The 21,341-nt window shown below is 38.0% G+C and overlaps 1 protein-coding gene across 15 annotated transcripts in view; it reads left to right on the top strand.

Annotated features, from left to right (window-relative positions):
• Window positions 1-21,341, top strand: part of CYRIB (CYFIP related Rac1 interactor B) — a 153,466-nt gene that overhangs the window by 92,729 nt on the left and 39,396 nt on the right. For 13 of the 15 annotated variants that reach the window (XM_027132466.1, XM_027132453.1, XM_027132463.1 and 10 more), the window contains one exon: window positions 7,318-7,356. The gene's annotated coding sequence lies outside the window, so the exon portion shown is untranslated. Of the gene's footprint in view, window positions 1-7,317; window positions 7,357-20,451; window positions 20,610-21,341 lie in introns of all 15 variants that reach the window. The other 2 variants (XM_027132456.1, XM_027132459.1) reach the window with 1 other exon arrangement.

Here is a 21,341-nt window from a genome sequence, read left to right as displayed (position 1 = left end):
ATTATAATTTTACGAGGAAGTTAGTAGGGAAGTAGTATTTATTTTACAGAAAGTCACATTTACAGAAAGGAATATTGTAACTGTTACTGCTTTAACATTTTCCTGAAAAATAGTTCTCTCACCTATTCCCTGCCTTCCTCCCCCTCTTTCCCTTTCCTTCTTCTCTACCTTCACCCCTCCCTCTCTCGTGACTCTGGGTAAGCTACTTCACCCTTTAAAGCCTCATCAAGGAAAAGAGGGTAATAATTTTAATCTCATTAGATTGTTAGCCTTCAATGAAATAAATCATGCCAAGTGCTTAGCATAGTGTCTCAAACACCATAAGTACGTATGAAATGGCAGCCTAGTAGACAGAAAGATAATATTTAAAGACCATATCTAACTTTATCATATACATTTATATTGAGTGTTTGATCTAGGAAGTTCAAACTTGACAGTGATCCTCTTAAAAATAAGTAAGGCCTTGATAGAAAAATGAGAAAGGGTTAGTTTTACAAATGCGGAGGAAAAACTACTATATTAGTAGTTCAATAAAAGCAGTGTGGAAGAAGGCACCATATTGTATGTGTACGTGTACAAGCACACATACAGGCACACTTTTTTTTTTTTTTTTTGCGGTACGCGGGCCTCTCACTGTTGTGGCCTCTCCCGTTGCGGAGCACAGGCTCCGGACGCGCAGGCTCAGCGGCCATGGCTCACGGGCCCAGCCGCTCCGCGGCATGTGGGATCTTCCCAGACCGGGGCACGAACTCGTGTCCCCTGCATCGGCAGGTGGACTCTCAACCACTGTGCCACCAGGGAAGCCCCACAGGCACACTTTTTAAACAATGAAGCTCCTGTCCAGGATGCATGGTTCTGATGACAGTATAGATTGGAACACACCTTTGTAAAGCAATTTGGCATTAGGTATCAAGACCTCTACGTATCTTAGTTTAAACTTATTTCAACAGAGATTTGTGTTGGTCATAGCCAGGATAATTATTCACATTGTTCTCTGCACAAAGGGGCCACATCTGTATATCAGGCACAACACAGAAATGTCACTTCTGAGGTCATGGCTGGGTTTAAGGATCAAGGCCTTCTGGCCACACTTTGGAGCAGCGGTTGCCTGGTATGTAGATGCACAGCAGCATCTGTGGCGTGTCTGGACTCAGGAGTGCTCATGCTCACGGCCACACTGGTGTGTACAACAGTGTCTTGTCTGGATTCAGTTCCAGGCATCCCCTGAGATTATTTTTTCACTTACCTGCCCTTTTAGGGGATGATTCTCAAACTCCCACCTCCCTACCCCTACCACCCCCTCTGACAGGAACTAATGTCGTAGTCTCTTCTGAGAAATCTGGGGCAGGCGTGTCTGGCACTGGCTTAGGCATATTTGTGCCTTGATGTCCAGGGGTTATTTTTGTGAGTACGCAAGAGCATGACTCATGGGCAGGGATACATGCATGCACAGCCAGATCTGTTGGTTGCTGGGGTTCTTGAACCCCAACCCTGGCACAGCTACCTTGTGTAGTTGTTCAAGTTGTACAATAAAATACCAGTTCATAATTTGAGAATGGGATAACTTTTGCTAATCTGCACAAAGTCTTTATGTGCTTTTGGAGGCCCTGGATATAGCATGTACAGTAGTAGGAAAGTGTTTGAAAAAAATGTGATATACCCATATGATAGGATGGGATGTAATGATTTGGGAAGAATTTTTAATGATGTGAAAACGGTGCTTATGATATGAATGATAAAAAACAGGACGCATACAAAGAAAATGGTGTTCAATTGTGTACAGATATGCATAGAAGAAGCATTAGAAGGGAATGAAATAAATTGTTACAAGTAGTTAGCTTTGGTTGTGGGATTACAGGTAGTGATATTTTTTCTTTCTGTTTTCCCTCTGTATTTTGTTTAGTGAGCATGTGTTGCTCTTATAGTAAAAGGGAAAATGAAAATTATAAGAAATTTTTAGAACCTACAAAAATAAAGTCATGTTCTGAAGACCCACAGCTGTCTATTCAACTGTTACTTGTAAAATTTACTTCTTCCTGGAGATAATACAACTTCTTTAGACTCATGAGAAATGTCTATAATTTATACCTTTGGGAGCATGAGTTTACAATAGAGTTTACGCATTTACTGATAGTGCCAATTTAAGATGTATTTAAGTTATGTAGTATCAAAGGATTATATAGTTAAATAAGGTATTAATTATTACATAATATCAAGGTTGATCGTATATATTATATATACCTTGATAATTTATCAATATAGAAAATGTAGTTCTTGGTATAGCACGGAGTGGGGCCCTTAATGTAACCTTCACACTTTCTTCTAATGAAACCAGCTTTGTGGTAGTAATTATGGTGTAGGATGACATAGAAGCCTGAGATTTGTATTCATGTATTTTTCTGCAGTGTCTTACACATGGATACTTTTAAGTATAGTGTACTCGAGATAGAATATCAAAATAGATATGTATATATTGTTGTAATTTTAATATTAAATGAGAAAAATAGTGATTATGTTCAACAAAACTGTCATTTCCGTTAATCTTCATACAATCTTTAAGATTATTTTTGCTATTTTACAGATAAATGAAACTGATGCTCAGATAACATTTTACAGATAACCTAATAATTTAAATAAGTGGAAACTCAGCCCAGGTTTATCTCATTCCAGAATCAGTGTTATAAACCACTTTGCTTATATTTCCTTTTTATTATTAGGGAATATACATTTTTTCATATATGTGTTTACTGTTTTGCTTTCTCATACAAATTACCATGATAATCTTTTCCTCTCTTGATGTGATTTTGTGTATATTTACATGAACTATTAAAACATTTTAGATTTCCTTTATGTTAAATTTTTATATGGTTGATTCTCTCCATTTTAAATTTCTTATAGTGCTTCAAGTTATTCGTCTAAAGATAAGTAAGGTATTATTTTCTATTTTTTGAGATTTAGCTTTAAGAAATTAAACTCTTCTCTATCTAGAATATGTAGGCTGAGAAGGTTGTATCTTAGTTTTACATGGAATTATTTCAGCACCATTTATTAAATAAAATTTTCTTTCTTCATTGCCCTGTGATGACTACTTTATACATTCCTCACATGGAATGTTCTCTTTGTACTTTTTACCTTCTTGTCCAGATGCTATTCATTCTTCAGAATCTACTTTAGCTACCAGAGCTCCATAGCTTCATAAAATCTTTTCTAATACCTGATTTCCTAGCTGGAATTTTGTAATTGCCACGGCACTGTATGTAGCTGTTACTCATGCTACTCGTTTTTACCTTGAACATTTAAATTGCTATAGTAAGACTAGACATTTTTAGAGAGCACAGTCTTTTTCATCATAGTATCTTGTAGGTATCTATTTTGGTGCTGTATACATAAATAGACTTTCTGATAAATATTTGGTGGTGTTTTTTTGTTTTACATTTATATACAGTTGGGCCTATTCTGATGTCTGTTCTCTTCCCCTCACTATATATCTACACCAGTTCCACAATGTTTTAATTATTAATAAGTAGGATGAGTCCATCTCACCTGTTCTTCTGTCTTTCAAAAAAATTTTGTAGATTTGCATGTTTCTTTTTTCTCAAATAGGTATAGAATAACCTTTTCAAGTTCTCAAATTTAAAACTTAAATCAGATATTTGTTGGAATTATGTAATAATGCACTTTTGTAGTATTGTCTGATCTGCAAACATGGTCAATAGGCCCTTTATTTCAAGTGCTCTTTTCTGTTTCTAAGATGGCTTTTTAAATTGCTTTGTGTATGTTGAGGGGAGCTTAAACAAATTGAACTCAATTAGATTTTATCATGTACCCAAGTGAAGGAGGAATGCAATCTAGGTTGAGAAGGTTGTATCTCATTTTTTCATGGGATTATTTCAACACCATTTATTTAATGCAGTTATATTTATTTACCATCATTCAAAATATTGGAAAGCTGTAAATGTGGCTGACAGTGCTCTGAAGTCATAACTCTTATGTTTTGCTGGAGGCAGAGAAATTTTAACACTTGAGGAACCTCTAGGTTTAAAGATTTTAGATGCTTGGATTATCTAATTTACATATTATCTAATATTCATTACTTAGGACCTGACATTTGATTTCTAAGGGTGAAAACAGTTACAAGTGTTTTATTATTTCTTGATTTATTAAAAATAGAATCAATGGAACTTTTTCCCTGTGGTTTTATGTAAGTGGCACTGGTTTTTCTCCTGTGGTTTATGCAAGTGGCCAGCCAAGCCACTTGTTTTATTTCTGGGTGGCTGCATTGGGTCTTAGGGAAGGAAGTTTTCCTTTGGCAGAAAAAGCAAAAATGTGTTTATTCATTCCATTTGTAGTAGCATTGATCCAAGAGGAGCTTTTGAGGAAAACCAGAGCGGTTAGGCTTTGAATATAAATAACTTCCATTCATCTCCTAACTGATGGAGGAAAGTAAAAGATTAAGGATTAATACTATATCAATTATAGACAATACAGAGTTCTAGAGCAGAAGTTGTAAACTGATGGTTCATCAACCAAATATAGCCCTCAGACTGTTTCTTTTGCCTACTGAGTGTTTCCAAAACTTATTTAATTACTTTATAACATCTAAAAATTGTTTTATATGAGTACTTTGCATTGGATCGATCACCTGTATTTTCAATCTGGCATGTTAATAGCTGTGGCACTCTGTAGATATTAAGCCCCACTTAGCACTTCTAACATGGTCTCAGCATCTAACTTTGCAACGCCTGTTCTAGAGGCGCTTGAATACAGAAGTAATAGTAGATCTAATACTGCTAATGCCGCTGAACCTTCAACATTGAGTAAACAGGAGATAGAATAGTAGCCATGAAGATTTTAGGTAGGGAGAGTTTGAGTTGAATATGGAATGTATGAGAAAGAGTAGCTGCAGAGGAATCCAAAGTTTTTACCTGAGCAGCTGTACGGACAGAAGTGCCATCAACTGAGAGGAGGGAGACTGCAGGTTTGGGGAGTGAGATGGAGTTCAGTTTTGAACATGTTAAGTTTGAGGTCTCTGTTAAAACATCCTAGTGGAAATATTGAGTAGGCAGTGCTATGAGAGTGCGGAGGTGGAGAGAAATGTCTGGATTGGATAAATAAATTTGAGCTATATAGATGATCCAGAAAGTCTGAGATGGGATGAAGTCACAAAGAGAGTGGAGAACCTGGGACTGAGCCCTGGGACCTGACAGCATTCAGGGATTTTAGAGAAGAGGAGTTCAGCAAAGGAGATGAAGGAGCATCTAGTGAGGTGGGACAGAAAGGAAGGAGGTGTGGTATCCTGAAGGACAAGTGTCTAGACCTGGCTTCACCCCCAAAGCAGAGCCTGAGACAGGGACTTTTTAGGCAGGTGATTTATTTGGGGAAATATTAACAAGAAACAGAAGTTGGAGAACTAGGGCACGTGATACAGAGAAGGAAAGTCAGTCTAAGGGTGTATTATTGACCTGGTCAGTTCTGTGAGCAGCTGGGGCTTGATCCTTAGGAAGCCCTCAGAAGACATGAAGAATATGCCTTTTGGTGGGAAGAAGAAGGTATTTATCTACCAGACCTCATCCCCCCATCAGTTAGGGGTTGCCCAGCGTGTTGGTATTAACACCTTCATGCTTCCAGGTTCATTATGACTCAGGATGGCCGAAGAGTTCCATTAGGTATCTCTTATTGCAAAGCCTTTGAGCGAGAAGTGAGCCCTAGCAGTGCAGCAAGCAGCTAAGGGGAGGTGCCTCAGCTGGAGTGCAGATGTGAGGCAGAGCTTGAGAGGTGTCCCATACGGCCCACCCTCTTGTACCCTCCATTGAATGCTTGCCCTTTACTGCGAAGCTTTCAAGGTGGTGGCTGGCCACAGTCTCTACATCAGACTTATAGCAGGAGGGTTAGTGGAATAACGTTCATTATTTCAGTCCACTGCTTATTCTAGATTTTCCTCACCTTCAGCCAGCAGTTCAACAGGCTGATCCATTCTCCTGGTAGAGTGACCCAGATTTTCTTCCCCAGGGGATCAGTGCCTGTAGTGACTTTATCCTTGTCGGGCCATAGTTGCTGCAGCTGCCCATTTCCAGTTATCCCTGGGCACGGCAGCCTCAGTCGAATCCCCTAGGTTTGCGATACCCTCTCTCCTGTGCCTGTTGTGTAGCAGCAGCCATAAGTCCTCGTGGTTGTTAGGGTCAGTCTACAGGACCCTCACCCCCTGCCGCCCCGCGCTGCCACGTCCCCTCATTCCTCTCCCGTTTGATTATTGCTTTGGAATTCTTCCTGTAGCTCCTGACTGAAGCGCCTCCCCTTCTCCTGCAGAATCAGAATTTTTAACCCAGTGGAGCCTAAGGTTGCCAGTCTACTTTTCATCTTTTGGTTCCTGGACTCTTGTTTCTGTTTTTTTTTAATCTGTCAGAGACACAGTGCCACATTTTGGCCTTGGGAAGACTGTGTCAGATCACTTAGCCGCTTGGATGACAGTGCCCAGTTCCCTCAAGATGTTACCAATCTTTTATACATAGAAATTTTTGTTATATTTGTTAATCTGGGACTCTTGGGTTATATAAGATAAATAATTAGGGAAGAAAATTTCACATAAAGGTGATTAGTTACATTAGTCAAATGTATCTCCTCACTCTGTGAATTAAGCTAGTTTGTTATCTGGCTTTGTTCTCAGTTGCAAAGTTAGAGTAAACTCATTCTTAAAATTTCATTTCACCTAAAATTGTTTAATAAGGCTTTGAAAAAGTAAAACCAGTCCTAGAGAGGACTTTGTGGTTCAGTGAGTTTTGCCAATGTGCCTCTGGCTTATAATAGGTTATTGTCATGGAATATAAGGATCTTAGTGCCTGTAATAAAACTGATTTTTTAATACATTGAAACAACTTAAACTGTGATAAGAATATAGAAATATGCCTCTTTTGATAATTTTACAAGAATAAAGATGAATTACTAATTTTTTCTCTTGGTATGTGAATAAAGAAGAATTACTAATTTTTTTTCCCTTGTTATCTCCTGCTTCATAAGCTATGATGAGAACTGTGTACTTTTCTTGGTACACCTGCTTGTCTTTTAATATCTTGAGGGTGACAACTAGGGTGTTGTATCACCTATTGGTATTTCTCAGGGCTTAAGATCATGCGTTACTCTTAGTAAGTCCTCCATAAATAGTTGTTGAGTTAATCCAAGGGGAGAAATATATGGCTCATGCATGTGGTATGTGATAGCATTGATGAACTTTGTTGTTAAAGTTAGTTTTCATAAAATTAAAACTTGTTTTAAATTAAAATAATGTTTTAGACTTTCTTCCTTTTTTCTTTCTTTAAACAGATAGAGGGACAAGAACAGCATCACCAGCACTGGCTGAAGGTAAATATGTCTTTCGGGGAAATGATTATTCAAATACAAATGAAAAGTTATGATTTAAATAAAAAACTATATTGACTAAATATAATTTAAGGAAAATGTTCTGTATATAATACTGAACTGCTAAAAATGTCTGTAGGAAATACCCTATATTGTTTAGTTTCTGGCTTAGAATGGGAAGTAATATAGATTAATTAGAAGTTTTTTTTGCAGCTTCCTTTCAATAGGAGAGGTATGTGTTTTTCTTTGAATTCCTTTTTAAGTCATTTTAGCTGTCACCAGTATAATTGATCAAAAAATGTCTAAGCCATAATTGTAGTAGTTAAAAATAAAATGTATATATATATTTGAAAGCTAGCTAGAAGGAAAGACACTTCCACCTATAATGGCTTTTGGTCCTTTTATAAAGTCTTGAAAGTAAAGAACACAACCACAACAAAAAAATAATTACCGTTAAAGGGTCCTGAGTACCTAACCATTTATAATCCTATAATTGTTTTAATTATAACAAGTTAATAGATATTTGAAAATGTAATTTTTCTATAGACATACTTCGTGTTCTTCAAGTGAAAATGATCAGCTTAAAGTCTCTGTGTTCTTTCTAATTATAAACAGATATTTATATTTCAAAACTTGCCTGTCATTTTATTAGAACTGATATGACAGTTATCATAGTAGTCCTTTGGAATTGTAATCATCTCACCTACTCTCTGTGTTACAGTGCAGGAGTTCTCAACCATTTTTTTGTTCCATGAATTCTAATAATAATCCATGATTTTATGAAGTAAAATGCATAGATTTAAAAAGGAAACCAGTTAGTATTGAAATGTAGTTAACAAATATTAAAAATGCAAATTTTTGTTAAGAGTATTATATATGCTTCTCACATTAGAGAATAAGCTTTAGTGACAATTCTGCTAAGTACTGCAATTTTGAATAATGATGAGTTTGCAGTAATTGTAATGTAATGTGAAAATACCTGTGATGTTTATTAATGACAAATTCATAGATATTTCTAATCCTACTGTGGTTTTTTACCTATAATCTTAATTGAAGGAATTGCTAAATCTCACATAGAGGTTAGTAAGAAGTTTCCCATCCAGATTCAGCAGATCACTGAATTCTCTCTCTGAACCTCAGATTAAGAACTCCTATTAGTGAAAAGTCAGCTAGACCTTTCTTTCTCCATCATATTTGAGTAAGTGTAGTTTTTTATGTTCTGTATAACTAATCTTATAGAAGTAGAGTTATACATCCATTCCTTAAGAAATATTCTAACCAAAATAGCTTTGAAGAAACTTCTGTTTGCTGATCAATAATCAGAGAAACAACAGCATATTCTATAGAAAAGGGAACAGAAGATAAGTGTGAAGCCCTGGAGAGTGCTTGCCTTCAAAGACCTCACATTCTTGTTCAGGGAACATGAAATAAACATGTAGAAAGTAACATATCAGTTTGAGATGCTAAAAGTTTAACAAGAGAAATGTCATAATTGTCATAGGAAGGATGCAAATAGTAAGTGCTCTGATGCTTGTGTTATGGAAGCACAAAAAAAGGTCAAGACTTGTAAGAAGTCACCAAGTGTCTTCCATTTACTTCAGGAGTATGAACTATACATGAGAACATGCCAGCCTAAGCCAGGAAGAGCCTGGAATGGTGTCACTAAATTTGAATGTCCAGGACCTTGTAGCTGACTACTAATAAAGGGAATGGCAGGTGTATTGAAGTTTGGCTGACGACAAAAATAGCCCTAATACTTGTTTTGAAGAGGACATGGAAGGGGTGTCTGACTTTCATGGTGTTTGTTTGGGTTTTTTGGTTTTGTTTTGTTTTTTTTTCCTTTTTTTTGGTCGCGGTCCTTGATTCTTTCTATCAGTGTGATCTGACTCTGATGCCATATTCTAAAGATGTTCTTAAAAGCTGCACTGTCAGCGTCATTGGAATAAGCCCCACTTTTAAAAAACTAATTTGCTGCTTTTGCCCAAGTCACCAAGTTTCTCTAGTCCTCAGTTCCCTTCTTTTATGAATTTAGAGAATTGAGCTACATGATTTCAAGTCATTTCATGAACCTTATATTCTGGCCTCAGATTTTCTATCCCTTGTCATTCCCTTCATTTCCTTCCTTTCTCTTCTCCTTTCTCCCTCCCAGCAACTTTAGACATATGGTAAAAAGATTCAAAGTAGTTAAGTGATTTGACCTTGGACTTATATAAGTGTTGTCCTTGTATATGCTATGAGAAACTTTAAAAGCTATAATTATTGGGTAGCATACTTAATTCAAAAAAGTTTATATGATATACACATACTGCATTTTGGTCTTACTTAATGGTTTCAAAAATTCATTTAAAAGTAATATGCTCCACTATACTGAGAAACAGTAGATTACCTCCAATTTTTTGTAAATCAGTTTTTTTTGTTTGTTTTTGGGTAAATCAGCTTTTATAACATTAGTTAGTGAAAGGTATCAGACCATGGTATTTGAAAATAATTATAGAGTATGTTTGTTAAATTTACTGAGGGAATCTGTCTACTCTCTAACTGAAGTAAAGTACTATTTTTAAAAATGATATAAATAAAGCATATATAAGTGGTTTTAATTACCACCTCCTCTGAAAGATCAAAGTGTAATGAATGACCCCTGTTGGAGTCTTTTTAGCATTATCTCTTAAGAGAGATATCATATAATCTTTTAAGATACTGATTTAAAGATGTACAAAATGTAGAAAAATTATTGAAGTATGTATCTTAAAACTTATATGATTACAAAGAAGAGAAAATTTATATTTTGTTTTTGTATTCTGTTTGATTATGATGAGCCTGGAGAAGTTATGTGTAAGAGATTTTAATTTAAGTTCAAGAACAAGGAAAACGTTTAAATTCCTTTTATTTTTAATTTTTTTATAAATTTATTTATTTTTGGTTGCGTTGGGTCTTCGTTGCTGCACGTGGGCTTTCTTTAGTTGCGGTGAGCGGGGGCTACTCTTCGTCGTGGTGCGCAGGCATCTCACTGCAGTGGCTTCTCTTATTGTGGAGCACGGGCTCCAGGTGCGCGGGCTTCAGTAGTTGTGGCTCGCGGGCTCTAGAGCGCAGGCTCAGTAGTTGTGGCCCATGGGCTTAGTTGCTCTGTGGCATGTGAGATCCTCCTGGACCAGGGCTTGAACCCGTGTCCCCTGCATTGGCAGGCGGACCCTTAACCTCTGCGCCACCAGGGAAGTCCCTAATTCCTTTTAAATTCCTTTAGTGTGCCAGGCTCAAACAGAACAATCTGACAAGGTAGAGAAATATTTAAGGACATTTCTTAGTTAGCATCTGTTGTCTTTTTCTAGTCATCGTATTTTTTTTTCCTTGAAATTTTTTTTCTGTGAGAGTTTTATTCCTAATTTAGAAATTTTAATGCTGGTACTGAATTAATTTCTTTTAGGAATAATTGAAAAATTTCTTAACTCCTTTCGGATAAATTATGTGTACTTTTATTTATGACCAAGAAGCAGTATGGCCATATGGTTAAGAGAAATGTTGGGAGCCAAATTTCCTCAGTGAGAATTCCACCTTCATTGTTTACTAATTGTTGACCTTGAGCAAGTTACTTAATCTTTCTGACCTCAGGTTGCTCAGAGGTAGAATAAGGATTATGGTGCTAACTAACCACATAAAATAGTTGAGGATTTTATGAGATAATACTGTATCTGTAATACTTTAGCATATTATGTGATACACAGTAAGATCTCATTCATTGACTTTTACTTTTCATTTAGTAATTACTTTCAATTAGCACCTCTGCGAGGTGCTTTGGATATAAAAGTTAGGTTATAGTTGCTCAGGGAAAAATGAATTCTGTTGCCCTTAGTTCCTTCAGTCTGTAATGTTTAAGAAGGTCCTTAATTTCCTAAATAAACCCTTCTAAATAAAGTTCTTTCAGAAGCTAAATCCTCGTAATTACGAGACAGGAGATTATCTTGTAGTTTTTTGCATACGTGAGCGTGTGTGTGTGTGTGTGTGTGTGTGTGTGTGTGTGTGTATAGTCTGATGCATAACTTTCTTTTACCTCAGTTTAATATATTTTAAGCTACTTCAAATGTTTGATGAGTTGTCAAGCAACACAGGGATTGTTTGGTTAGTTTGTTTCCAAGAGGCCAGTGGAAACTGGGACCAATGAGGAGAAATTAACAAGTGGGTGAGTTTCAGCTTAATACAAGTTTTGTGTGATTCTTGAGGGTTGAATTCATGTCAGATTAAGTGTGTATCATTTGATTATTGGCTGAAGTTTCTTAAAAAGTTTTTAAAAATTGACTTGAGTCTAAAAATTTGTCATTTGAAAACAGAATGACTTACTCTTTGGATGTAGTCGTGCGGAGTAAAGTATTTAAGTAGAGGCTAAATGACTACTTGGCATAGATCGATGTTGTAGAATAAGTTCTTACTAAGGTTAGATGGTCAAGCTTGAGTCTTCCATTTTAGTGCATGTCTTAGTTTGGGCTTCTTTAACAAAGTGTCATAAACTAGGCGGCTTATAAACAACAGAAGTTTATTTCTCACTGTTCTGGAAGCTCAAAGCCCAAGGCCAGCGTAGATGGTCCCTTCCTGGTCTAAGATTCACTTACTCATTGATGATTGGATATTAAGCCATCCTGCCTGATAGCTTTCACTCCTCATGGCGACTATTAGTGTTAAGAAGAAACCTCAGTCCACCAAAAAAAAAAAAAGGGACTTCTCACTTCAGAGAATACTTTATCTTTTTAGTTCAAATTATGAGGGAAAGTAGAAGGACAGTTTTTTTTATTTTCATTTTTTTGTCCGTGCTGTGCGGCATGTGGAATCTTAGCTCCCCAACCGGGGATCGAACCCATGCCCCCTGCAGTGGAAGCACAGAGTCTTTTTTTTGTTTGTTTGGCTGCGTGGGGTCTTTGTTGCTGCGTGTGGGCTTTCTCTAGTTGAGGCGAGCGGGGCTACTCTTTGTTGTGGTACGTGAACTTCCCATTACAGTGGCTTCTCTTGTTGCGGAGCACGGGCTCTAGGCGCGTGGGCTTCAGTAGTTGTGGTACACGGGCTCAGTAGTTGTGGCTCGTGGGCTTATTTGCTCCTCGGCATGTGGGATCTTCCTGGACCAGGGCTCTAACCCATGTTCCCTGCATTGGCAGGTGGATTCTTAACCACTGCGCCACCAGGGAAGCCTGAAGCCCAGAGTCTTAACCACTGAACTGCCAGGGAAGTCCCGGAAGGTCAATTTTTAAGAGCCTCTTGACCATTTCAATCATAAAAAGATAACTAGAAATGCTTATTCCTATATATCAAATCCTGGAAGATTTCCTTGAGATTGGAGGTCTCCTGCTTTCCCCCCTCTTTCTCCTCCTCTGAAATCTCTGAGGGGAAAAGAATGACGACAGGTTCATATTTTATCCTTTCACTACCTTGAGACCTCCTAACCTGGCATTGAGGCCCAACTTCCTTGCCGTTTTTGCTGTAGTTTGGTGGCTGGGAGAGGAATCAGAGGCACTCTGATTCCTGGAGGGTGAGGCAGAATGTTTATATGTAGTGGATGAGAACCTCTGTAGCCCTTAACCTCCGTGCCAGAATATATTAAAAAGCGATTTTTCTGAGGATGACTGTTGTGTTGTAGGATCAAGATTTTAAGAATTTGGGCTCTCGTTGCTGTAATGCATAGGAACACGAGAAATACCGATGATGATTAGTTCAGTGGTGATAAAGGGTGTTGTGGGAAGGTATCAGTGCTGTCTAGACCAGCTTTGATGTGTTAGCAGTAAACCTTTGCCTGCTAACCTTGCCCTTGATTGGGTTTCTCAACTTTATGGAGCTTATATTTGCATTACCCCTTTGTAGGCAACACATTCCATAAACTTACTCCCTACTTTGTGTGTTTTTTGTTTGTTTTTTTTTGTTTTTTGGCCGCATCACACGGCATGTGGGAATCTTAGCTCCTTCACCAGGGATCGAACCCGCGCCCCCTGCAGTAGAAGCGCAGAGTCTTAACCACTGGAACCTCAGGGAAGTCGCACTCCCTACTTTGTAAAGTTGCAGTTTGTTTCATTTGACCTAAAGCTACACCTTTTACAGGATGCCCTTCGTTTAGATATGCTCTTCTTTGATGAACAAGCTTTTTTTACTTGAATTTTAATTCATTCATTAATTCAGCTAATGTTTATTGAGTAGTGACTGTATAATAGAATGTCTGCCAGAGGCTAGAGGTTCAAAGATGAAAAAGATGTTTGGAAGAAATTTCCCATAAAACTCATCAATGAACTGATGTGCTCTATCTTCTGTAAACTGTTCTATAGAAAAGAAAGAGCCAATATATAAAATATCAAAACCAGATAAGAACAGAGAGAAAAATTACTGGTTGGTCTTACATGAATAATCCAAAGTAAAATATTAGTAAATCAAATCTAGGAATATGTATTTCTTTAACTGACCAAATAGAGTTGGTCCCAGGAATGCATGGATGGTTTAGAAGTAGAAAATATATTCATGTAATCTACCATATTCATAGATTAAATGAAAAAATTGTTGATATTTTATAAAAAATGGCAATTTTGCCTCAGAATAATATATATATATATGTACATTTAATGGAAAATCAAGTCAAAGTCCCATTGAGATTTTTTTTTTGTAGAACCTGACAATCACATGAGTGAATAAAAGGCCAGGAATTGCTAAGGTAGTTTTGAGGATGAAGCATTACTTAAACAATAAGCACAGACCACAAAAATATGATGAAAAATTGGATTGCATGGAACAAAGGGCACCATAAACAAAGTTAAGACATATTACGGACTAGGAGAAAGTATTTGCTATGTATATAAGCACCAAAAGATTGGTATTTAGAATTCCTAAAGCCCAGTTGGGGGAAAAAATGGGTGGTGTATCAGTTGGAGTCAAGTTAGGAAAACATACTACTCAGTATTTCAAATAGAGGGAATGTAACATAGAGGATTGGTCATTAAAGGTATTAGAAAGACTGGAAGAGCAAAAGGGAGAAGGAGAGGAATAGAGTGACAAAAAAAGGTGGGGTGTTGCCTGCTGCCACCAGAGTTAAGCTGCTACCTCTGCTAGACTTCTGTCTCTAACTGGGGCATTGGATACTGGAATCACCCCAACCAAACTTCTCCTACAGCAACTGCTAGTCTGTGTTGGCTAGAAACAGGAAGCTTCTCTCTTTCTTCAGCCTTCTCCTCGCCCTCTAGTGCCGCTTATCGAAATAACCTAACAGGAACCCAGCTGGCAGGGCAGGATGTCTAGGGGATGTCGTTTACAGATCCGAAGCCCCAGCAGTATGGAGTAGAGTAGTGTATGCAAAGGTGGGTGTGGGGCTGAGAGACAGTGGAAAAAATAAATGGCACAGGTGGCAAAGGATATGAACATACATTTTACAAATGGCCTATAGACATACAAAGAAATACACATTTATTACTGGTAATCAAGAAAATGCAAATTAAAACATCAGATATTTCACAATCTAAAAATTAAAGCTTGAGGTTTTGGAGGCTAAGAGAGAGGAAGTCTTTTGCTAGTGGAACAGTGCATTGATAGAAGTACTTTGGAGAGCAATTTGGTACAGTTTAGTAAAGTTAAAGCTGCCTTTTGATTTCTAAATAGCTGTTCTGTGGAAACTCTTCTACATGGGTACAAAGTATGGGTACTGTGTGTAAAGTAGAACTCGTTAATAGAGAGAAATTGAACATCCATTGTCCCTCAGTAGGGGAATGAATAAACTGGCTTCTTTGAACAATGGCGTAGTATGTAACATCTAAAATGACTGAACGTGGATAATTCTCAAAACACCATTGAGTGGGAAAAGTGAGTTTTAAAGGAATATGGACAGTGTGTCATGTATGCAGATTGAAAAGCAGAACAATACTATGTTGTTTATGAATACGTACCTTCGCAGTAAAATTTTTAAAATATGTTTGGCAAGGAAGCATGTTTTGAAGATGCTGATTACCTTAGGAGATGTGAGAGGGGAAGAGAGGAAAGTTGGTTGGGAGAGGTTGGGAGATTAACTACACAAAAAAAGTAGGCCAGAGTCTGAAGCAACTATGGCACAAAGTTATTGCTGGGTGGTAGAGTATGTGAATATGATATTTTTAATGTTTGAATTATTTACTAATTTAAAGAGATAGAAAATAAGAAAATTAAGAATCAGCTCCTCTGGGAAGCCTTTGGTTAGGTGTTCCTTTTTCTGTATGTTCATAGAGGTGTTGGCATGCTTCTGTATGGGAGCATGCCACATTATCTGTCTGGTCTCTTCCAGTTGTCTGAGAATTTTTCAATGCCAGCTATTCAGTCTTTGTCACAGTGATTGGCAGATAGGAGCCAGGGAAAGATTGTTTGATTTAAAACAGCAATAGCAACAACCAGGCACTGTAAACAGCTAGATATAACAGTTAGGGTTTTATAATGGTAAGATTTTCATTTAATAGACCATCCATGCATTGCTGCATGTGTTTTGGGAGAGTTCAGGCACCTGAATTCCGCTCTGGTCATTTTTGTTGGGCATCTTTGAATGAGCCACATGTCTCCTCTGAGCATCAGTGGCTTTAGTTTTAAAATTTTTAGAATTATTGATACAGACAAAAGAATGTATACCTTTATTTGTGAATTTAAAAGCCTAAAAACAAAAGATTTCCATGAATCCACCAGTAATTGAGGGACTAGAGTATTTCCTAAACCTTTGAAGTTTCCCAGTCCTATGGCCCTGTCCCTTGCCAGAGATAACCAGTATCTTAAATTTTGTGTTTATCATTCCCTTGCATTTTAACATGTATATTTTTACCACCTATAGGTATATATAATTTTTTCCTGGATTTGAAAATAGTGGTAAATTTTAAGAAAGTGAATTCAGTTCAGTGATCATATTTTTTTAAAGAGAAACTTTCATAATAAATCCTTATAAAATAGGTAATTCTGAGTTTCAGTTTTGTTTTGTTTTGCTTTAATATTTCCATCACACACCATCCTGTATACTCCTAAATTATTTACTTCAGAACTTTGTACTGTTCCTTCTCATAACCTTTGTCTGTCCCTGAATACAGGACGTTAGAGGAGGAAGCATTTCTTTCCTCTAAATTTGCAACTCAGGCAGCTAATTTGCATTGGTGGTTTAATTTTTAATGGCTGGGTACATAGAAGAGTACTAGTACTAGTAATCTTTGAATCAAACTCCAAGATGCCATGACAATCTGATGTAATACTCTTTTATTATGGCTCACTTCCATTTAAGGAGCAACATTGGTCTCCTAATTTATTGTACTTATTGCACATAGCCAGGCATCCTAGTGAGTGTTTTATTAAAATAGCTTAACTGGGAATTCCCTGGTGGCACAGTGGTTAGGAATCCACCTGCCAATGCAGGGGACACGAGTTCGAGCCCTGGTCCGGGAAGATCCCACGTGCCAAGGAGCAACTCAGCCCGTGCGCCACAACTACTGAGCCTGCACTCTAGGGCCTGCGAGCCACAACTACTGAGCCCACACGCTGCAACTACTGAAGCCCGCGCGCCTATAGCCCGTGCTCTGCAACAAGAAAAGCCACCGCAGTGAGAAGCCCGCACACTGCAACGAAGAATAGCCCTGCTTGCCACAACTAGAGAAAGCCCACGTGCAGCAACAAAGACCCAACATGACCAAAAATAAATAAATTGAAAAAAAAAATTAAAAATAAAATAGCTTAACTAAAATTTTTCTTTTTAAAATACTAAATTTAAGTGTATCCACTAGATGTCAGCATATCGTACCATATGTAGAATCAGCGCCAGAACAAATGTGAGACATTCAGTCTACCAAGTGAACTGACCTGTGTAAAGTCACATATTTTGTGATAGAGTCAAAACTAGAAATCAAGTCTCCCAATTTTCATTCCATTCTTTGTTTACGTCATATTTCTTTAAGGCAAGTAGCTTAACTCCATGTTAATCACTAGACTAATAAAATACATTGTGCTAGGGATTGGTGGTGAGATTTTAGTACTAGTATGATGGTATTGTAGCTGCATCATGCTTCTCTTCCTTTATATTGCAGAGTAAAGAGAATCAAAGAGTCACTTTATTAAGAGGTACACTAATACCTGGTGATGATAGATTAGATAGTGTTGGTAAGGTTAAGAATTAAGCTACTCTCTGTGAGTTCCTCTGTATAAGTCAAATTTCAACTAGGAAAGCAGAAACCTTGCTAGATATTTTAAAACAGGAAATTTATTATATGTATTTATTTACGCAAGTGTTGGAAGCCTGAGCAAAAAGAGGATGCTGGGGTCTGTGTTTTTACTTAAAACAACTTCTGTCACCAATTCTGGACTGTTTTCCGGCACCGCCTCTGACACCAAATGTGTGGGCTTTTTTCCCCACACCAGCCAGTTCTTCAGCTCTCCAGACACTGTCTAGGTGTCCTATAATTCATTTAATTGTAACACTATGTGGAGTGAGTGTAGACCCCACAGGTTAAGGGCTGCATCCTGTAAGACTGCCCTCCACTCCAGACGCCTGTCTCAAATCCTAGGCCTCCTCTACTTCTGACCAACCAGCTCGATATTGGGGCTGCCCATGACCCCCTTCTCATGTTCAACAAACTGCTTTAATGACTCACAGAACTCAGGAAAACACTTACTTGTTCCAGTTTATTATAAAGGATTTTATAAAGGGTACAAATGAACAGCCAGATAAAGAGGTACATAGGGTGAGGTCTGGAAGAATACTGAGCGTAGGAGCTCTGTCCCCGTAGAGTTGGGCTGTGCCACCCTCCCAGCATGTAGGTGTATTTACCAACCGGGAGGCTCCATTATGTAGGCATGACTGATGGTAAATCATTGGCTATTGATGGTCAAACTCAATTCTTTTTTTACAATTAAAAAATGTTTAATGCCACCCATGACCCTTCGATTACAGAGTATATTCATTGGAGAGAATAAAATTCCTTAACCTGACGTCTAAGGCTCGCTCTCATTTGACGTCAAGCCATATTTCAGTAGAGCAGAGTGGCTAAGGGCACATGGAGACAGGCCGCCCCAGCCAGAATCCCAGCTCTGTGGGAATCTCCAGTCCTTCTCCCCTCCCCAGAGGTCAGGAAATGGGGCTGAAAGTTCCAACTCTATAGTCACGCCTTGGTCTTTGTGGCAACCAGTCCCCATCTTGAAGCTAAGTAGGGGCTTGCCAAGTATCATCTAAAAAACAAAAGAGGCTCCTGCCACCCAGGAAATTCCAGGGATTTAGAAGCTCTGTGTTAGGAACTGATGACAAAGGTCAAATATATATTTCTTATTATATCACAAGAGGTAACTGAGATATTTTGAAATTTAAAAAAATGATTTATTTATTTTTGGCTGCATTGGGTCTTCGTTGCTGCACACCGGCTTTCTCTAGTTGTGGCGAGCGGGGCCTACTCTTCATTGCGGTGCACGGGCTTCTCATTGTGGTGGCTTCTCTTGTTGCGGAGCACGGGCTCTAGGCACACAGGCTTCAGTAGTTGTGGCGCACGGGCTCAGTGGTTGTGGCTCGCGGGCTCTAGAGCGCAGGCTCAGTATTTGTGGCGCACGGGCTTAGTTGATACACAGCGTGTGGGATCTTCCCGGACCAGGGCTCGAACCCATGTCCCCTGCATTGGCAGGCGGATTCTTAACCACTGCACTACCAGGGAAGCCCAGTAACTGAGATGTTAATGGTAACCACAGGAAGTAACCATCACTCCTAAAGCTGGGGGAGAAAAGGCAAGAGGTGGATTAGGCAGAATTTAGGTGTGTGAAGGAGGAAGGCTGGAAGCTTAGACCTGTGAAGGGGGCCAGGCATTTTGCTGCTGCCAGGAGTTCCACAAGAAGCTAGAGCTTGAAACCATAGCTGTCTTTTGCTCACAGGAAATGCTGACAGGACTTGAAAAACAGAAAGAGAGACCTTCTTTCTTCCCACCTTCTAGTTTTCTTTTAGTGGTTCTCACTGATGGAATATACTGAGAAGTCAGCTGACAAAGTAGTCTAGGACGTACACTTCACAGCTTCCTTTCCCCAACATCACAGAGCAGATTATAGAAGGATAAGCTTGGGGGTGTGAGAAATAGGTAACAAACCGTCACTGTCCACCTCTTTGACTCCACGGCATTCGTTTAGCCATGTTGATTTAAGGACGACAATAACAGCATTTTCATGCTTCCTCTCAGAATTTTTGTTCTTGGATAGCTCATGCTCTAGGGTTACAGGTGGAACGGGAAAAACACTGTATGAATCCAGAGTCCCAGAGAGGACGCTGAGTCTACTTATTTTGCAAGTTCAGTGGAACCAGATGTGGGGAGAGAGTTGCAGTCCTGGGAGCTCAGGTTCTGCTTAAGCATGTTTACCACAAAAATATCAGAAAACAGCAAGGGCAAGAGCAAAAGGGAAATCTCGGTTGTGCTATTTAATGAACAGATATTTGTTGCCAGTCACTGTCATTGTGTTAGAACAAAAGATTCTGTTTAGCAGCTTCTCTTGTTGGGAAGAAAGGGGGAAAGGAAAGTGGAGAAGTAGGTGTGAGAAGGTTAGGGTGTGATGTGCATTTGCAGTGCCATCAGGAAAGCAAATGGCTTAACGTCTTGATAATTATTACACATACTTTTTGATAGACTTGCTTGAGTTGGTTATTTCTCTCCATTATACTGGCACTCAACGATTTCAGCTTCTTACGTAAAATTATCATGTTTAATACCATTAACTGCTATGTTCCTAATGTGAGTTGCAGCATTATCAGAAGCTAAGAAGGAATTATGATTTTACTTCTCCTTTGAATTATTGGGTACCTAACTGATCCTTTACATAAAAGAAATACCAGTGGATCCACCTATTTACAGTCATTAAATTAATTCATTAGATACTTATTGACTATTAACTCTGCCCTATGTTGAATATTTCCTTTGTGTACTTGTATCAGGTACATCAAATACACATTTGGCCAATAATCAATATTCAGCCAAGGCCAAAGCTGAAAATCATCACAGAATGAACTTCTGAGATGCATGAATAAATCTGAAATTTTATCAAAATTTAATTATTATAATGTTATTAATTGTAGTAGTCAGATTTTAAAAGTTTGATATATTGAAATTTTTATTCTTGCCCTGTTGTCAGCTGCTGGATCACTCCTGGAGTCACTTCTGCTGTTCATTATTAAATCGACACTTGCTTTCAAATCATGTGGTGATGCAGTTTAGGAGCAGTTCTGCAAACAAGACTTTGTGCACTGTTTGAAAAAGATGGTGCCTGGATTTCAGAGGCAGACGTGCTAAGTGAGATTGTTGATATCATTTGAATCATTTTGAAGTTTCTACTATTTTAGCCTGTACTTTCTGCTTTATATAATCATTTGAGAAATGTTTATCCTTAAACCTTAGACCTAGAAATGTGGCACTGGAGTTACATAACTGGTTTTCAGGATAGTTTCTTCTTGCCTTTCACTTTTTTATTCACCAAATTGCAACATTTTCTGTGTAATAGATTGATTAGAAGGCTTTTTTCAGCATGTGTCGTATCATATTTCTGTAATTGCTCTCTTCCAGCACATCAATTTTGTTATTTCTTCAACAGGCTCCAGCAGGTGGAAGTTATTAGTGATTTTTTTGCTGTTGGCATTAATTATCTTAGTGCAATATTGTTGCTTTTTACGTTAAAGCAGATTTTTAAACATGTAATAACTACTTGGTTGAATATATGAATGGCAAAGCGATTCCAGACTCCTTTGTATCTCTGGTAGTTTGTCTTTGGAAGGACAATTATTAAAGCGATTCTTTATTTTTTGCTTGTGCAAAATATTACATTTTGTGATGTTACTTTGTGTTATAGTTTTTGAATACACAACCGAAGAGTGTGAACTTGTGATTCCTGGCCTTCATCATGTGTGTACCATTGTCAGTGAACATTGTATCATATTTTTCATTACTGATTTTCCATTCTGTTAATATTGCTTCAGAGTCACGGTACATGTTACATGAGAACCAGAAATTTCTTGGTTGACAAGTAAA

Source organism: Aethalodelphis obliquidens, unplaced genomic scaffold (assembly GCF_003676395.1).
Source record: "Aethalodelphis obliquidens isolate GAN/ISIS:26980383/991018 unplaced genomic scaffold, ASM367639v1 scaffold41, whole genome shotgun sequence".
Lineage (NCBI taxonomy): Eukaryota > Metazoa > Chordata > Mammalia > Artiodactyla > Delphinidae > Aethalodelphis > Aethalodelphis obliquidens.
Note: the sequence above shows the minus strand (reverse complement) of the source record. Positions and strands in the feature narration are given on the sequence as shown.